General features: G+C 44.6%; 1 protein-coding gene across 3 annotated transcripts in view; it reads left to right on the forward strand.

Annotated features, from left to right (window-relative positions):
• The first annotated feature begins 5,269 nt into the window (after positions 1 to 5,269).
• The window catches only part of ELMO1 (engulfment and cell motility 1), a 584,323-nt gene continuing 571,909 nt past the window's right edge, over positions 5,270 to 17,683 (forward strand). For 2 of the 3 annotated variants that reach the window (XM_025378539.1, XM_025378538.1), the window contains exon 1: positions 5,270 to 5,832. The gene's annotated coding sequence lies outside the window, so the exon portion shown is untranslated. Of the gene's footprint in view, positions 6,018 to 17,683 lie in introns of all 3 variants that reach the window. The other variant, XM_025378540.1, reaches the window with a different exon arrangement.

Genomic DNA, 17,683 nt, shown 5'->3' on the forward strand with positions numbered 1-17,683 from the left:
ATGTTTTATAGGCTTAGAGAAAAATAAGTTAAGTGGCTACTAAGAAGTAGAGCTAGGATTTTCACATCTGTAGACTTCAAAGCATGGACATTTAAATACTCTTTAAATTTTGCTCTCATGAGACGGTTGAGTCAATCCTCTTGTCAGTATTTATTGTAATATTGGATGGATTCCTTGAGTTACTGATAAATACTATTTCTTTGGCTATTGTTCATTGGACTCTGGGTGGTAGACAATGGATATAGATCTAAGAAGTCTTGATAAATCTACCCAGAAAAACTCAAAACAGGAGAAGACATCTGGTTAATAGGTGACTTGGAAGTCCATGGAGATATTTTTTGTTTAAAAGTAGGGTAGAATGGCTGGAGCAGAGGGGTACTGGTGCAGACAATAAATTTTGCATTTTTGGATGGATGTTCTTCACCAATGGACAGTAATATAGTGATTAAGAAATGGGAACACACTGGAGATGAACGCAAGGTAATGGTGTCACAGAAAGTCAAACAAGAGGGGAGTCATCCCTTTTATATCTTGAGTCTGTCCTTGACCTGGGAATAAATGTTGTCGGTGATATTGTTTTGGATACTAGGCTACAAGAAAGCTAAGCAAGTTTAGGTTTGGTTGAGCCAATGAAGGAAGACAAAAGCAAATTGCTAGTTTGAGAGCTTCCCCAACCAGGGTGAACATCAGTTCTATGTGCCCTCTACCGCAAACATAACTAACACTTGAATTTCTCTAGTTCTCAGTTTCTCCATTAATGCATGACTTAGGCTCCCATCTCTGACCTCAGTGCAACAATTCCCTATCTGTTGGTTATGAATTGAATGCTTGTTCTCCCCCAAAATTCTTATGTTGAAGCCCTACCACTAATGTGATGGTATGTGGAGATGGGGCTTTGAGAAGTAATTAGGTTGAGATGAGGCCTTGAGTGTGGTGACCTTCTGCTGGGATTAGTGACCTTATAAGAAGAGATACCTGAGAGCTTTCTCTTGCTCTTTCTGCCATGTAAGGATATAATAAGAAGGCAGCAGTCTGCGGGCCAGGAAGTGAGCCCTCATCAGAAGCCGACCATGTCAGCACTCTGATCTCAGACTTCCAGCCTTCAGGAGTGTGAGAAAATAAATTTCTGTTGTTTAAGCCACCCAGTCCATGGAATTTTGCTATGGCAGAATGAGCAGACTAAGACACTATTCTTCCCACGTGCATTTTTGTCTCCCCACTAACTCATTCACTATTTAGTAGGATGACCTTTAAAACAACAACTGACCACAACAATCAGTTGCTTAAAACATTTCAGTGGAAAACAAACCAAATCAAAACTTATTAGGCCTTTCCATCATCCTTAATACATCCAAATTCTGTAATATGACTCTCAAGGGCTTCCAAATTTTGGCTTTTGCCCATTGCTTTTAGATTTACTTTTGATACTTTCAGACTTGGGCCAAATAGACTTTTTAAGGTTCCTCCCACACTATGATTTCTCCAGGGGTGTCCAATTGTTTGGCTTCCCTCGGACACATTGGAAGAAGAAGAAGAATTGTCTTGGGCCACACATAAAATACACTAGCACTAATGATGAGCTAAAAAAAAATCACAAAACTCATCATGTTTTAAGAAAGTTCACAGTTTTGTGTTGGACTGCATTCAAAGTCATACTGGGCTGCATGCGGCCTGTGGGCCATGGGTGGGACAAGTTTGCTGTCAACCTTCATACAAAGTTAACTGTTTTTGCTTAGAATCCTTCCTCATTACCAACCCGCTTCCTTTTGTCTTTTTGTCCTGGATAACATCTCCTCACTCACCCTTCAGGTTTCAAATCAACAGAACTTCCCCAGGAGGCTTTTCCTGACTTACAGGTGATGTTAGCATCCTTGTCTCCATGCAGTCCTGCAATGTTCTGTCCTTCTCCTAATATTAAACTCCTCACTTGTTTTTAATGGCCATTTAAAATCTGTCTTCTGAGCTAGAATGGAAATGCCAAAAGGGGGCAAGCCATGTTTCTCTCGTTCATGATTATACTCTCCCTTTCTCCCTTTTAAACTCACACTTAAGGCATTCACTGCACGTTGAATTAATGAATGATCAAGTAAAGGAATGCCCTCTCACAGCAGCCCTCCGTGTCACTCTGCTTGTTCCAGGGCTGACCCTGTTGGCTGTAAATTGCAGGTGTCTGCCTGCTGCCCAGATCTCATTATCCCTGGTGTAGCCGAGTCCTGGAGCTGAGGCAACTCTCTCTGCCCCCAGAGCTGTTTGAAGACTGGAGGCAAACCAGCATGAGCCTGATTCTAACACAAGAAAAGGGAATAGATTTGTCAAACTGTAGATCAAGGAATTTGGTGCTGATTTGGAGCAGAAATTTGAAGCAAATTACTGAATGTATTATTAAATGCACAGGATCCATTTAGAATCCAATAAGTTTAAAAAATAAATTAGAAATTAATATTTATGAGCACTTAGGAAGGCGTTGATCAACGTGAGTCATCATTGATTAAAAATACAACAGGCCATTATTTCAGTTTGGGGTTTCATGGTGACACTTTGCATGGTGACATTTTGATAGGGTCTCAATCCTCCTAGTTTGGAATTTTGTACACACAAGGAAAGATAAAGATATAGGAAACACAAGATCAAAGTATTTAAATCTGAGAAACTGCCCCAAATACCTCTCTGTCCATTAACAATGCAAAGCTTTCTTATAAAAACACGGTGGGGGAATGAAGCTTAGACTTGAGGCTTAAGTGATTTTGATTTTCCAGCCATCTGTCCCTACCCTGCTCTCTTTTCCTCTACTTATCCTGAAACTAAGATGTATGGTTCTACAGAGGAGATCCTGAATCCGTCTCCCTAACCACTTGAGATGTGGATGAGGCTGGCCTGTCTGCACGAAGGTATAGGCTCTGCCCAAGTGGGCTTACCAGAAGTGCAAGTGAGGGGATGCACTTGGATTCTGTTCCTTGCTATAAAATGGCCCTCCTCTCTGCTAAAGCATGACCTAATGATTGAATGGTTCGAGCTGTGACCAGGAACTGAGAAGGGAAAGTGGTAACAGCTCTTTCTCACCATTATGGGTGGAGACTGACATGTGAAAAGAGGGAATGGATGTTGTTCTTTTATTTTTTGAGTCTGTTAATATGAATTGTCCATTGAAGAACTGTTGTAGATAATAATAGCTAACATTCAGTGAGTGTTTCTATGTGTCAGGTCCTGTTCTAAGAATTTTTCATGAATTAACTCATTTAATCTTCACTCAACCCTATCTGGTAGGCACGGTTTCAATCTCATGAGTTAAGAGTAATGCAGCCAGTAAATGGTAACGGTGGGATTTATACACAACAACCAGGTCCAAAGATGGAGCCCACATACATGACAACACCACATATTCCACTCTATTGTATCCACTGCTGACCACCAGCAGAGCCCAGGGAGAAGGCGGGTTCCTCTAAGACACTTGACAACACTTCTAAGATGTCTTTATGAATAGAATAGAAAATTGAAGTTTGGCAATTGCACTGTTAAGCAGTTTATTAATAACCAGTGAACCAAAGAATGCTATGCTCCCAGCTTAGCGGAGGGAGCTCCTTAGTGGGATGTCATGTGGCATCTTAATATTTTTATGTAATCCGTGAATATGGGGAGACACTGGATGCCTGAATCCAATCCTAAGGGACTTAGAGAAAGTGGATCAGGAACTTTGGTTCCAAAGATCAACTCCATGTTCACGTGCATGGCCTAAGCATAACACCATAAAGAATTTCCAGTCTTCTCCATGTACTCCTATCAACATTGAGATGTATTTGAGAAAAAAAAAAAAGAGAGAGAGAGAGAGAGAAAAGATCTCAGGCTGTATTGTGTTTGCTAATGGTTAATTAGGTAATTAATCTATAAGACAACTACTTTTTTATCCTTTTTTTTTTTTTAAGGGCAGAGACACATACCCTTCCAGGAGAAGATGGCTCAGATGAGAGAGACTTGAAGCTATATCACATGAAGAAGAGTCAGAGTAATTGAGGATGATTAATCCTCAAAACAGAGTGTTTAGGTAAAATTTGAGGGCTATCTTCAAAGATCTGAAAGACCTCTTCATGGAGGAAAGATGTGAAGACCAAAGGTTACAGGGGAGTGGATTTGCATAATTGCTGTGCAAGGAGGGAACAATTATGACAGCTAATGTTTACTGAGTGCTCACCACGCATGCACTAAAGTTAAGGTCTTTATATGCCTTAGCTACAAGGTTGTAGATCGAATTCATGCTCATCACTACAAGCATCTCAGAGCATTGTTAGTAAAGGCTCCATTTATTGACTACTTATTAAATTACCTCATTTAATAGTTGTGCTATTGATTTTTGTTATTGTATCATTACTGTTTTATAGATGAGGAAATACAGAAGTTAAGTTGCTTTCCTGCAGTCACCCCAGTTACTGGCTTTATAACCATGTGGACCCAGGCACTCTTGATACTAATACTGCCTCCCAGAGTCATGCGTGTAATAAGGAGTTAGATCAGAGCTGTTCATTAAAAATATAAGGTGAGCCACTAATGAGAGCCTATGTGTAGCCTTATATTTTCTAGTGGCCACATCAGAAAATGTAAAAAGAAACTGGTGAAATTAATTTTATGTATGATTATATGTTAACCCAATACATGATGAACCCAATGGACTTATTACATCAAACTATTCTCATGTATTGCAATAATGTAATCAACATAAAAATACTTAACAAGTTAGTTTACATTCATTTTAAAAATACTAAATTGTATGTCTGTTTTACAGTTACAGAACATCTCAGGGCTAGCCACATTTCAAGTGCTCAACAGCTGCCTGTGGCTCTTGAGGGGGAGGATCTTAAAAGGAAGCTTAGTTTTCCACCTTGATTCTGATGCCTCCCAGCCCCCAACTTATTTCCTTTGCCAATTAGAAGAAAATGCCTAACTGCCTTTGACTTTTCCGGTAGAGCCAATGTAGGTATTGCTGAATTGGGGGAGGACAGGTGTTTCGCCTGCAACCCTCTTCCCTCCTGCCAGCTAGGCTGGGAGTTAACGTTTTTGATTTCTGTTTTGAAAATGATTTAAGTAGGTTGCATGAATTAAGTAATTTATTCTAAATACCAAAGTAGGGGTAGAACGTCTTGCCTTATGCAAAGTTATGCAAAATTAGGAAGTCCCTGGCTTAATTGGTTAGAAATACATCTTGTAGCTTCAATTGCAGGGTTAGTAAATACATAGATGTCGACTGAGAGGGAGGAAATGTTTTGTTATTTTTGCCACTCTGTCCAAGGGTAGAGGCACAGCGTCAAAACAAACATGTCTTAAAGTAGCGTTCAAACAGCCCACCGAAGTTTCCCCTTAATATCCGGAACCGGTTGCCAAAAATGAAAAAAAGATGTGAAAAGATTCTACTCGCTTTTGGCCTCCCGGAGGTGGCGCTATGAGGGTGACGGAGTTAATTAGTGCCTCCAAACGCCGTGTGTGAGCTCATCGAAGTCATGCTCTGCACACATATTATTTATAGCAGATTTGAGGCATGCATGGTGTTTGACATTTCTGTCTTTATAAGTAGGGGGACTTCAAAAAGTCGTGGGCATTCCCCTAGGCAAAGTGCAGTGGGCAGGGACCAGGGTGCGGGCGCAAGGCGAACGCGCAGACCACGAGTGTCCTGGCGCAGGTGCCAGGGGCGGCGGCTGCAACTCCGCAGCGTCCGCTCGGGAGGAGAGTTCGCGGCTGATCTCCGGATGCCTTGCAGATGCAAAATGTGTCTCTGGCCAGCAGGAGGAAGGAAGAGGAAGTGAGAGCAGCGGCAGCCGGCGGTGCAGCAGCCGGCCGACCCAGAGTGTAAGTGCGTGTGCTGGGGCGAGCGGGAGCGGGCGAGGATGGGCACAGGATAGAGGTAGAGCCACCCACGCCGCCGCGGCCCCACGCTGGGCGACAGAGCCTCCAGTTCCCCTTCAATGGTGGCAGGTCGCCGCAGCTCTGATCGCCGGGAACCCTTGCCGCTGCTGTCCTGCGACCCCAAGCAGGTTCGTAAAGTTTCCTGGGCTGGCGCCGCGCCCCGACTTCCTGACCTCAGCGCGGCAGGGGAGGGGGCCGGGACTGGGGCCGGGAGGAGCCGTCCTGCTCCGGGGGACTCCGGGAGCCGCGGAGACACTTTTGTTTCCTCCCTGGGGGCGCCGCGGCTCGGGCGGGGGTGGCCGCCGCGCTCGGCAGGGTGAAAGCTGTGGGCGCGTCGGGGCGCTCTGCAACTGGGGAAGTCTGAGCTCGGGGGATGGCGGGAGTGGGAGTGGGAGCGGAGGGAGGGGGCGCTGGAGGTGCGGCGCCCGGGGATGAAGCGCAGGGCCCGGGGCCCGGGGCCCGGGAGCCCGCCGAGACGTTTCGACCAGGGTCTGCGGGAGGGGGGCGCCGGAGGGTTGCGACGCTGGCGCGAGGTTGTTGGGGAAGGGGGATGTGGGGCTGGGACCTTGGAGTCAAGATTCCTATAGAGCCAGAGAAGCGGCTGGCGGCTCGGACTCTGCGTCTTCTCCTGCATTCAGGGATGGGAGGGAATCCCCCGGCGAGTGCGCTCGTGGGAGGAGGCGGTGATGGGCCAGAGGGATGGGGGCCAGGAGGGCCGGAGAGGGCGGTCTGGGCAGCCGGGAGCCCTGGAGGCTCTGGTTGTAAATACTCTCCTCCCAGGGACACACCGGGGTCTCCGCCGAGACCGGGAGAGGCGGCGGGGGGCTTTGTGGAGCTTCGTGGAAATCTCAGCTTCGGAGAGGGGATGCACCGGGCGCGCCTTCAGAGGAGGGGGCGGCGGCATGCCGGGGGCCCGGGAATCGGAGCGGAGAGTGGCAACCGCGATCGCGGAGTCTCTTTGAGGAAGAGGAAATACAGAACTCAGCTGTCCCGGGGGTGCGCGCGTGTGTTTGGGATTGGGAAGTCGGTGCTGTGCCGCGAGCGCGCGCGAGGTGGCGTGTGTGTGTGTGTGTGTGTGTGTGTGTGTGTATGTGTGTGCGCGCGCGCGTGTGTGTGCGCGCGTATGTATGTGTGTGTGGTGTGTCATCGGTGTGTGTAAGTGTGTGTGTGGGGGGGTGGGTGTTGTCGGTGTGGGGGGGTGTTGTCGGTGTGTGTGTGTAAGTGTTACCGCACAGCCAGGAACTACCCGCCCAGTGACCCTCTCCCGCCTAGGGGGCGATTTGAAGTTGGAGGCGGGACGGGACCTGCCTTGACCTAAAGGACCAGACTCAGGCTTGGTCCCAGGTAGTGACCCAGCTCTGAGAGCCCCTGGACGGCCCCCGAGACCCAGTGAACGTATTTGGGATGCCCCTCGCGCTGGATCATGGGCTTCCCAACTGCGTTGGCCGTGAATGATTCGGGCCTTATTCGTTATGGTTAAGATTTTAGATAACCTAAGGCAGGGGATGGGGCCTCCAGAGGCGGAGGCTCCCTGTTGGGCGCGGCCGGTGACTTGGGGATGAGGCTATGGAAGAATATCTGAGTGTTTCTTTTTTGCTTCTATAAAGGTAATTAATGACCTGTATTTACATACCAAAACCCTGCGACCAACTTTGGGACCTAGAGGGATATAATCCTTCTCAGAATCACTTTGAGATTGCAAAGACTGGCAGCAGCTGTTATTGTTGTCTCCTCTGGCCCCATATTATCTGTGGGTTCTCAGGTTCTCCTCTGGGTTCTCACATTATCTCACCTCCATGCCTACTTTCCAAGGTTGTTTCAAGGATTATTGTCCCCCGATTTATAGATCTGGGGGAAAATAATGGCAAGTTAGGAGGCCAGATCCCCTGCAGACACATCGCATACTTTTAATTTTTCTTATAGCTGACCTTTTGAAGCTTTACTCTTTACTGTTGTACATTTCCTATCTCTGGAAGGCTGTGGTTAAATGTGGATGCTGCCTTTTTTCTACTCTGTTTTGTTTGTTTGTTTTTATTAGGTTGGTAAATTGTGAGGAAATGACCTGGACTGCTGTGACTCTTGGGGAGGGGTTGTGTCAGGAGGGTACTGAACTGGAGAACAAGAAGTATGGTAGGTATCAGGGAGGGGCAGGCTGGGAGGCAGACCCGGATGGGAGTCTGGGGAAACTCAGGGCCTGGAGCAGTCATTGGGCAAGAAGATGGGCAGTTCTAGTGATGGCCATGCTTACTGTCCTTGGTAACTGCAGGCACCCTCACCGTCTCACATTCTTCTTTTTCACTGAGTTCTCTCCCTAGGGCCTTTGCCCATGAAATTACAGGAGGAGCTTTTCTCCCACATGTCCAGGTGACTGACTTCCCCTGCTTCCTTCAGGTGTTTGCCCAGCTGTCAGCTTATAGGGGGCCTTCCCTGGCTACCCCATATAAAATAGCAGCCAGACATTCCCTGGGCCTCTTACGTTACTCAGTTTTTTGTCTTAGTACCTTTTACTCCCTGGCATTATACAGTCATTTGTGTATTTGAGTATTGTCTCTCTCCCTGTTAGAGCAGAAGTTCAATGAGGGTAGTGATTACCTTGTCTTGTTTACAGCTCCAGAACTTAGATGGATTCTTAGCATGACTTCAGTGCTCAATAAGTGTTTGTAGACTGACTAAAGGAGAGGTGGCTATATTGAGAGAGATCCACCAGGGAAATATACCAGGAAAATGTTGCAGCATTAGTGCAAGTGAGAAGCCCAGGTAATGGGCTTTTGTTTTTTCCCCCGTCTTTTCCCCCATGCCAAGCCACTCTTCTTTTAGACCCTGTTCTGCCTTGAGTAGACTCCTCCCCTTTTCAGCCTGAAGAAAGGAACAGAGGGGTGATTCCTTGAGAGATTACACAACCAGTGCACTTAATAACACATAACCAGCTGGGCGTGGTGGCTCACGCCTGTAATCCCAGCACTTTGGGAGGCCGAGGCGGGTGGATTGAGATTGAGACCATCCTGGCTAACACCGTGAAACCCCGTCTCTACTAAGCAAAATACAAAAAATTAGCCGGGCCTGGTGTCGGGTGCCTGTAGTCCCAGCTACTCGGGAGGCTGAGGCAGGAGAATGGTGTGAACCCTGGAGGCGGAGCTTGCAGTGAGCCCAGATCTTGCCACTGCACTCCAGCCTGGGCGACAGAGCAAGACTCTGTCTCAAAAAAAAAAAAAAAAAAAAAAAAAAAACCAAAAAAAAACAAAACACACAAAAACAAAAACAAACAAAACAAAAAAAACCCACATAACCATTCCAGATCTGGTGTTTCATCACTCTCCTTGGAGAAGGTCTTTTAAAGAAGTCTGTGTTGCTTTCGCCTAGGAAGAAGGGCATTATTGTAAGGGGATTGAAGTCAGAGGCATCTACTGTATCCCATTCTGCTCTCCTAGGATATGGAAGTGAAGACAGGAGGCTGTAAGGGAGACTGTGTGGCAGATGCAGGGGAGATGAGAAATGCCTAGGAGAAGAAAAATGAAAGTGAGAAAACATGAAGGTCTTCTGCAGGTGCAGCTAAGTCTTGAACATTTACTAAATTACTGTATTGAAAAGAAGGTAATACTTGAGTGTTTCAAAGTAATTTACCCCCTTTGGGTGTTTGGTGTGAGTGGGTGGGGAGGGTGGGGAAAGGGCTTTGAAGTCTTTGCCAGAGGATGTGGCTGGGGGTGAGGCAAGGAGCTCACCTGATCACACACTTTGCTTACTTCATCATCTTGCCTAATGCTCAAGGGTTAAAGGTGATCATTCCTATGGAGGTAACATTTCCCTTCTAGATCTAAGACAGTGGATACCATTAAGGTTTGTAGCTCAAGCTGGTAAACGCTTTTTGGTGCCTGAAACCATCCAAGTAGATAATTTGGTTTATAAGACATTCTATTGAATTTGGAAAATGTGGTGGATTAATAAACCTTCTCTGCATCACAAAGCCTGGAGTGTTTGCTACTAATTGTGCAACTCTAGTTCTGGTTCCTTCTAATCAAACAGAGAAGTATTTTTTAAGCTTAGGGTTGTAACCCATGAGTGGATCATGGTATCACTTTAGTAGGCCAAGACCAGCAGTTTAAAACATGAAAGAGAAAAGTGGTGTGGAAAACAGAATTTCATATAACAGACACCCAGTCTTCATGTCAAAGTATTGCTCAATGTGGGTAACGATTTTTAAAGTCTGTTTCAATAATTCTGGGGAAAACTACATCTTTAACTAACTTGCCAGGGATTCTGAGGAAGATGTTCTAGAGGGCTATCCTTTTAAGAAATACTTAGCGATCTCCTATTAACAACATACTGTTGGTTTAATCCCCCTGCAAGAGATGCTATTTCCAAATGTTGAACCAGATGCAGTTCTGTCAGCTGTTGACTTAACTTTTAAAAATGCTACTATTTGTAGAACTTGCCAGTGTGCTAGGCCCTGATGCTGCCATCTTGGAGGAACTAGAAACTCAAGTGACATGCTTTTCACTTTAGTGATGCAGAGAGGCAGTAGCTCCCTTTGCAATAACTCTTTAACCTTGCTTAGAATAAAATCGACAGGATATCCCCTTTTCTCACCAAGTTTTAGTTTAGAACTTTTGAGGTCTTTGGAAATTTACTCTGCTCAACTTCTTTCACATTTTACATTTAGTGTTCCCCATATGAATGATTCTAATTACGAAGACAGTTGTAATCTCTTCTGGTGGCAGCCACACTGCTGGGATGCATGATTAGATGAAGCATTTTAGCTGACCTGGGCTTGGATTGGCTGTTGAAAGAAGAAAGTCAAAGGCTGACAACTCAGCCTGGGCAACATAGCAAGACCACATCTCTCAGAAAGTTAAAAAATTAGCTGGATACGATGGCATGCACCTGTAGTCCCAGCTACTTGATAGGCTGAGGCAAGAGAGTGGCTTGAGTCCAGGAGTCTGAGGCTGCAGTGAGCTGTGATCGCACCACAGTGCTCCAGGTTGGGTGACAAAGAGTTAAGAGGTGGGTAACCCCATCTCTTAAAAATAAAAAAAGTCTGAGAACTTCTTCACTGCCCACAATAAAAGGATCATGAAGGACAGTCATTCCACAGGGTGTGGCTCTCAGGACCATGTGTGTGGCCACGAAAGCCTTCCAGTATGCCAGCACAGCGTTTTTAGGTTCAGGAAAGCCAGCCTGTATGTACAGTGCACACACTGGTTGCAATGCTCAGTTCCCTGGATAATTTGGGTTGTCTGAGTGTTAACAATTGGAACTTATCCATATTAGCCAGAACTAAAGCCTGCAAAGCCATATCGGGATTCCTGATTACATTAACTACTTGTGTGTTAGTGCTGTTTTCTAACCTGTTGCAATATAAGTGCAGGTATGGTATGAGCAGAATTTGGTCACTGGCCTGAGGTGGGATGAACAGTTAAGTATCAGATAGGACTATGTGTGGGAGAAGAAATGCTAGCTCATCAAACAGAGTTAACTACAGTAACAAACTGGCATAGTGCTGAGTCGAGAAATTAGTCACATGTATAAATAGAAGGAGATGATTCTCAGTGTTCTGGGCCCCCACAAACACTGATTTCCAGAATCTGAACAGATTTATTATTGGAACTTCAATTTTAGGAATTGAGGCTACAGTTTTGACTGCTTTAGTTCTAACAGTTAAAGTAGGAAACAAAACTTTCATCAGTAGAAAACACTGGAAAGGCACAACTTGCTAGACTATAGGACTGCGATGTGTTCAGTGGGTTGTACTCTGCATAAGGAGCGGTGGTTTAAGGGAATGATAATCAGGTAAGCCCTATAAAGCATTCTCTTGGTGGAGTTGGAGTCACAGGATCAATGCGACATGTTTCTCTGTGCCCTGACATACCCTTCCTCTGGGGATGCTGTTTTGGAAATGATGGGGGAACAATCAGAATAGTATTGTTGTCCCATTTTACAGATGTGGCTTGGAAGAATGAAATGTCACAAGGATACTTAGAGAGTGCATCTGAGCCTTAAACCCATTTTTTCTGACTCATTTTACTGTGTCGTTTCTTTCTGCTGCACCGTGATGTCTGCGCTGGTTAGTTCCTTCTTTTGTTGGTTCCCTGGACTTGCCAGCCTCTGAGGCCAGGATCCCATGTGGAGCTATGCTTCAGTGGCATCCCGAGAGGCTCTTCACTCCTGTATATCCTGCACACGGATGTGCCCTGGGTTGCCATGGTATCCAGGGATGTCTCTGCTGCCACTGAGTCCTAGTTCTTCAGAGTCAATCCTTCTCTTTGGGTATCTCATTCTAAAGTTGACCTTAATTTTGAGAGTCAATGGATTCTTCTCTCAGGGACAGTATGCCCATCAACCGACTTCATGATATTGAAGCGTATGAGCCAGAATGCAATTTATTAATAAAAAATGAGAACAGTATTTGCCAAGAAGAATGGGCATCTATTCTTCAGCCAACATTATTCCTCTCTGGATGAGTCATGGTGAAGGCAAAAGCATGGAACCACCTGGGAAGGAACCAATTGGAAGAGAAATATACTTGACAGTGTTTTCTAGCTTATCATAACTTTTGCTAATTCTCTTGTTGATGGATTCATACTAACTAAGGAAACCAGAGACTGGAGTCCGTTGACTGGGATGGTTTCTCCTTTGGGCGAGGCTGAGGCTACTTGTACAGTTCTTTTTCTACTTGTAGGCTGTTGGCCATTTTACTAACCCATTATTTCAGGCAGTGTCAGCCTCAGTGCTGTTGACATTGCGGGCTGGATGATCCCTTGTTGTAAGGGCTGTCCTGTGTACTGTCGAATGTTTACTGTCTTCCCTGGTTGCTGTTCACTAATGCTAGTAGCATTACTCATTTGTGACAACCCCAGATGTCTCCAGGTATTGCAGATTGTCCTATCAACTCTCCTGTCCCCAGGCTGAGAACCACTGCTTTGTCTTCCTGAGTTAGTGAGACCAGTTGTGTGTTATCAGATAGTCCAGACTTTCAACAGCAGTTATAAGTGCCCTGCTTTTCTACTTACTGGTTATTCCTTAGAGTCTAAGGCGGTGTATTAACAAATGAGAGGGCTCACTCTTTATGTTCATTTCTTTCCTCCAGCTCTCCAAGTTTCCTTTCTAGTTCTCTTCCCTCCTACATTGCAATTGTTTCTCTAATCCAAATGTTTTTCAAGTTTCGTTTGCATGTATGTTTCTTCCTAGTACCTGTGACTGAAAAACACTGTAACTAGTGAGTTTTTGTCTCAGTTTCTTAACAAGGTTTTGAATTCTGACCACTGGTTACTGCCTTGACTTTACATAATGGCAATAAGATAAATGAAATGAGGAAGGTGGGTAGCAAAGCTCAGCTTGGCTTGTTCAGAGGCCTTTGTCACAAGACAAAGGAAATGTCTGTGTGGGAATGAGTTAAGTGAGTTCAGTGCCTCCTCCTTTGCTTGTCAAATCCACCTTGACTAGTTGGATAGTAACAGATATTGATATTCCATTAGTGTGACCAGGACATTGCAGCAGGTCAAGGAGAAGCCTTCAAGGTACTGCTTTATGCGAAATCCTTTCCCACTTTGTCCATTAGATTTCTGTCCTAATCTTGCCACGTTAATTTTCTTATGCAATTATCTGTCAGCCTTTTATTTACCTTCTCTGCTTGGCTGCTATCGTAGTCCAGAATACCATCGAGTGGCTTAAGTGCCATAGAAATATTGCTGGGTTATAGACTAGCTATCACTCCCCAAGGCAGCTGCCGTCTTACAAGTCACCAGCCCTATAGCAACCCTCCACCCTTCCTTCCGCCCTTTGTGCCTTTTTTTTTGTTTTTCAGTTCAGAATTGCACTTAGAGCACCAGAGTTTTGTGCTGTGGGGTTCAGTGGCAGAGCTAGATGAGCTGTATTTTCCAGGCTGCTACACACAATTACCCTTAATTTTGAAGAGTAATCCATTTCAAAATAATTTTTTTTTCTGTTTTTGGCCTCTTTAGCCCAAATGCATAACCACAGCTGACTTTACCCTTGGCCCTCAGAAAGCATGTGGCTTGGGAGGTAGAGCTAGTGGAGGAGTTTGGTCAGATTGCTCATTTTTGGTCAAGTGAGGAGTGAATTCCAATAACACTCAGTCAGGCTGGTTTTTACTTGACTCCTGTCCACCCCCCAACTCGCCCCACCCCACAGATTCCTAGATTTTTTTTGAGATAGAGTCTCGCTCTGTCGTCTAGGCTGGAGTGCAGTGGCGTGATCTTAGCTTTCTGCAACCTCTGCCTCCTGAGTTCAAGCGATTCTCCTGCCTCAGCCTCCTGAGTAGCTGGGATTGCAGGTGCCCACCACCATGCCTGGCTAATTTTTGTATTTTTAATAGAGACAGGGTTTCACCATGTTGGTCAGTCTGGTCTCGAACTCCTGACCTCGTGATCCGCCCGCCTCTCCCTCCCAAAGTGCTGGGATTACAGGCGTGAGCTGCTGCGCCCAGCCTCTTTTTTTTTTTTTTTTTTTTTTGAGATAGAGTCTCCCTCTGTTGTCTAGGCTGGAGTGCAGTGGCATGGTCTTGGCTCACTGTAACCTCCACCTCCTGGGTTCAAGTGATTCTCCTGCCTCAGCCTCCTGAGTAGCTAGGACTACAGGTGCCTGCCACCACGCCCGGCTAATTTCTGTATTTTTAGTAGAGACGGCGTTTCACTATATTGGCCAGGCTGGTCTCAAACTCCTGACCTTGTGATTGGCCTGCCTTGGCCTCCCAAAGTGTTGTGATTACAGATGTGAGCCACTGTGCCTGCCCCCTAGATTTCTTTATAGTGGACCTGTGCCTCACTTATTCCAATTGTGGACCACTCTGGGAAGTGACCACTACTCAGAAATTTTGGTTTGGGGGAATGGGACTGATTATTTGATATATTAAATAATAAATGTGCTGTACATATGTGTGTGTGAGAGAGAAAGACACACACACACACCACACATACACCCATGCAGCTCTCCTAATAATGAAAGGCCTTTAGAAGCAAAGAAACAATTATATCAGCTGCTAAATCCTGTTTTCTCCAGTGCTGTCACTTTTATAGTAAGTCAGCACAAATCACATGAAATTAAGCATTTTGTCAAGGAATGAATATGTCTCCATCATCTCTAGGCTTACTGCACTGCCAGGAAGCGACTTTGACTCATTAGAACTACTTTCTCAATTACTGTCCATTCTCCAGCTGAAGGTTTTTGAGAAACATTTGCTTGGGTTTATATGAGAGAAGCACAGTAAAGCTTTATTTTTTAATTGTAATATATTTTAAAAACAGATGTTGGGCTTATCCTTGAAACGTATATAAATATTTTCAAGCCAAACTATTGCTGGGCTTATAGCCCTGATCATAATGCTTCATTCAGTCATTCAGTCATTCTACAGCCATTTTGCTTGCAATTTGTATGCTGTAGCCTGGGCACTCCATATGTGGAGAAGGGGTAGGGAGGGCTGTAACAGAGGCAGATCTGTTAAGAGATGGTCATAACAGTATGCTAAAGGTATGTTTACCGTGATTGCAGATCACAGAGGTAGGTGTTCACAAATGAAGTGACTTTTGAGAAAGATCTGGAAAGCTGAGTATTAAAAGAAAGAATATGATACGTCCAGGGAATATAGCAATCAGGGTGGTGGAGGACAGTCTGGAGGGGCTTTACATCAACAATCCCAGGAGCTGGGCATTTGGATTGAGCAGAAATGAAAGCCAAAGGGTTTTAGGCAAGGAAAAGATGCAGTGGGATTCCAGTGAGAGCAACCTGGAGGATAGATTAGATGATACAGCTGGAGGGAGGGGCAGGGGAAAGATGGGAGCTCCTGCTAGGCCTGCCTAAGTAAATACATGGTCTTGGTCAGATGAATAAATAAACAAAGCAGTGTGCTTGCTGTGCCAATGAAACTTGGAGACAGGTTGCCCAGCCCCCACCTTCCAGCCTGAGCCCCTCAGCGGGTGCCAGCCAGAGTCTGAACAGAGGGAAAGATGGGCAGGCCTGCACACACCGTGTTTGCCTGTAGATACTGATGACAAAATTAAATGATTTGCTAACTGATTGGATTTGGGAAAAAGGAAAAGGAGTCTTTGTGGTTTAAAGCAACATAAGCACACACTTGTTAATGGAGGGTTCAGATCTCCTGTTGAGTACACAGCTGGGTGACTTCAGGTAAGTTAGTGACCTTCCTTGGCCTCGTTTTCACATCTTTCAAATATAGGTAATGTAAGTCCCTACCTCTTCGAGTAGCTGAGCTGATTAAATGCAATCATGATTGTAAAGTAGCGTACCCTAAAAGCATTGGGTTGGGTTTGCTATTATTATTGAGGTTATTATTACTGAGTCAGTAGTTTCTAGTCAGGTTCTTTATTAAACTATCTTGCTAAAATCATATAAAAACATGCATTTTGTGTTTAATTTTCTTCAAGTGACCTAGGTAACTCCTCCTAAAGTCTTGACTAGAATTAGTTTGCTTAATATGTCTTTTCTTCAAGAAAACAAGAAGAAAGTTGGGGTTGGCAGGGAAAGAAGAGATGTTGGTCAAAGCCAGATAGACAGTTTCAGTTAGACAGGAGGAATAAGTTCTGATGATTTTATTACATAACATGGTGGCAATAGTTAATAATTATATATTGTATATTTCAAAACAGCTAAAAGAGGGGATTTTAAATGTTCCCACCACAAAGGAATGCTAAATATTTGAAGTGATAGATATGTTAATTTGCCTGATTTGATCATTCCTTAGGTATGCATGTATCAATACATCCAATCGTACCTCATACATATGAATGATTACTATTTGTTAAATGAAAATGAAACTTAAACCAGTACAGGAGAAGTACCAACTGTTAAAATACAGACTGGGATGAGTTATGATTGACTGTAAATTAAAATAACTGATGTAATGACTCAAGTTAGCAATTTAGGGTTCTCAAGCGAAAGCTCTTCTAAATAGATATATGTCCAGTTCAATTTGAGCTAACCTGAGATTTTACTGTTTTATTGTATTATTAATTTTTTTTTACTTTGAGGGGAGAGAATGGAGATGGCTCCACTGGAGCTCTTTCCCTTTTCTTGATTCCAGCTTTTGGGGCTGTTTGCATTTGTCCAAGTGTGCACAGGGGCCCTGGGAGAAACCCCATGTCACTGGAGTAACAGTGAAGGAGCAATTGGCAGGACTTTCATTCAGTTGAACTGGGTTTCATATGATTATGTTACATGTAAAAGAGGGTCAATGGGTCCAATAGTGTTTTGGAAATGTCCCTTTTTGAATCATTAGGAACCTTCCACCAAGTAGGGGACTGCTGAAATGTTCATTGGCAGATGGGTGGTTGTAAAGTGTTACATTTTCTTCTTTAATCTGAGCCAGATGATCAAGCTGCCAACCAGATTAGAAATTATCCTGGGGATAAAAGTGGAAAAATAAAAGAAGAATGTCTATAGTCCCAAGTGTATAGACCCAGTGTGGCCCCATTGTCCCAGCACATTCAATTACACCAGCTTTCACTTTCAAAGTGCCCTGGATCGGACAATTCATTTTATGGCCACCTAAGTAGAAGCCACCTGCTTCTATTTCCAATCATTCTCTCTGGCTATGGCCGGTTTGTTTGGGTGCTTTTTCCACTTACTGCTTCTTCAGGAAGGCAGCAACTAGCTTACAAGCACACCAGCTCATTAAGCAGTAGCTCATGTACCCATTAAACAGTCACTTAGTAACAGCTTTTAAGGAGTGGGTTGAAAAGAGAGAAACCTTAATCTAGACACTACAATGCCCTGGATAGAAGTAGGGGTGTCAGACAGCCATGTGCCAAACAGAAACTGCTTCTCC

The sequence above is a fragment of the Theropithecus gelada genome, chromosome 3, assembly GCF_003255815.1.
Source record: "Theropithecus gelada isolate Dixy chromosome 3, Tgel_1.0, whole genome shotgun sequence".
NCBI lineage: Eukaryota > Metazoa > Chordata > Mammalia > Primates > Cercopithecidae > Theropithecus > Theropithecus gelada.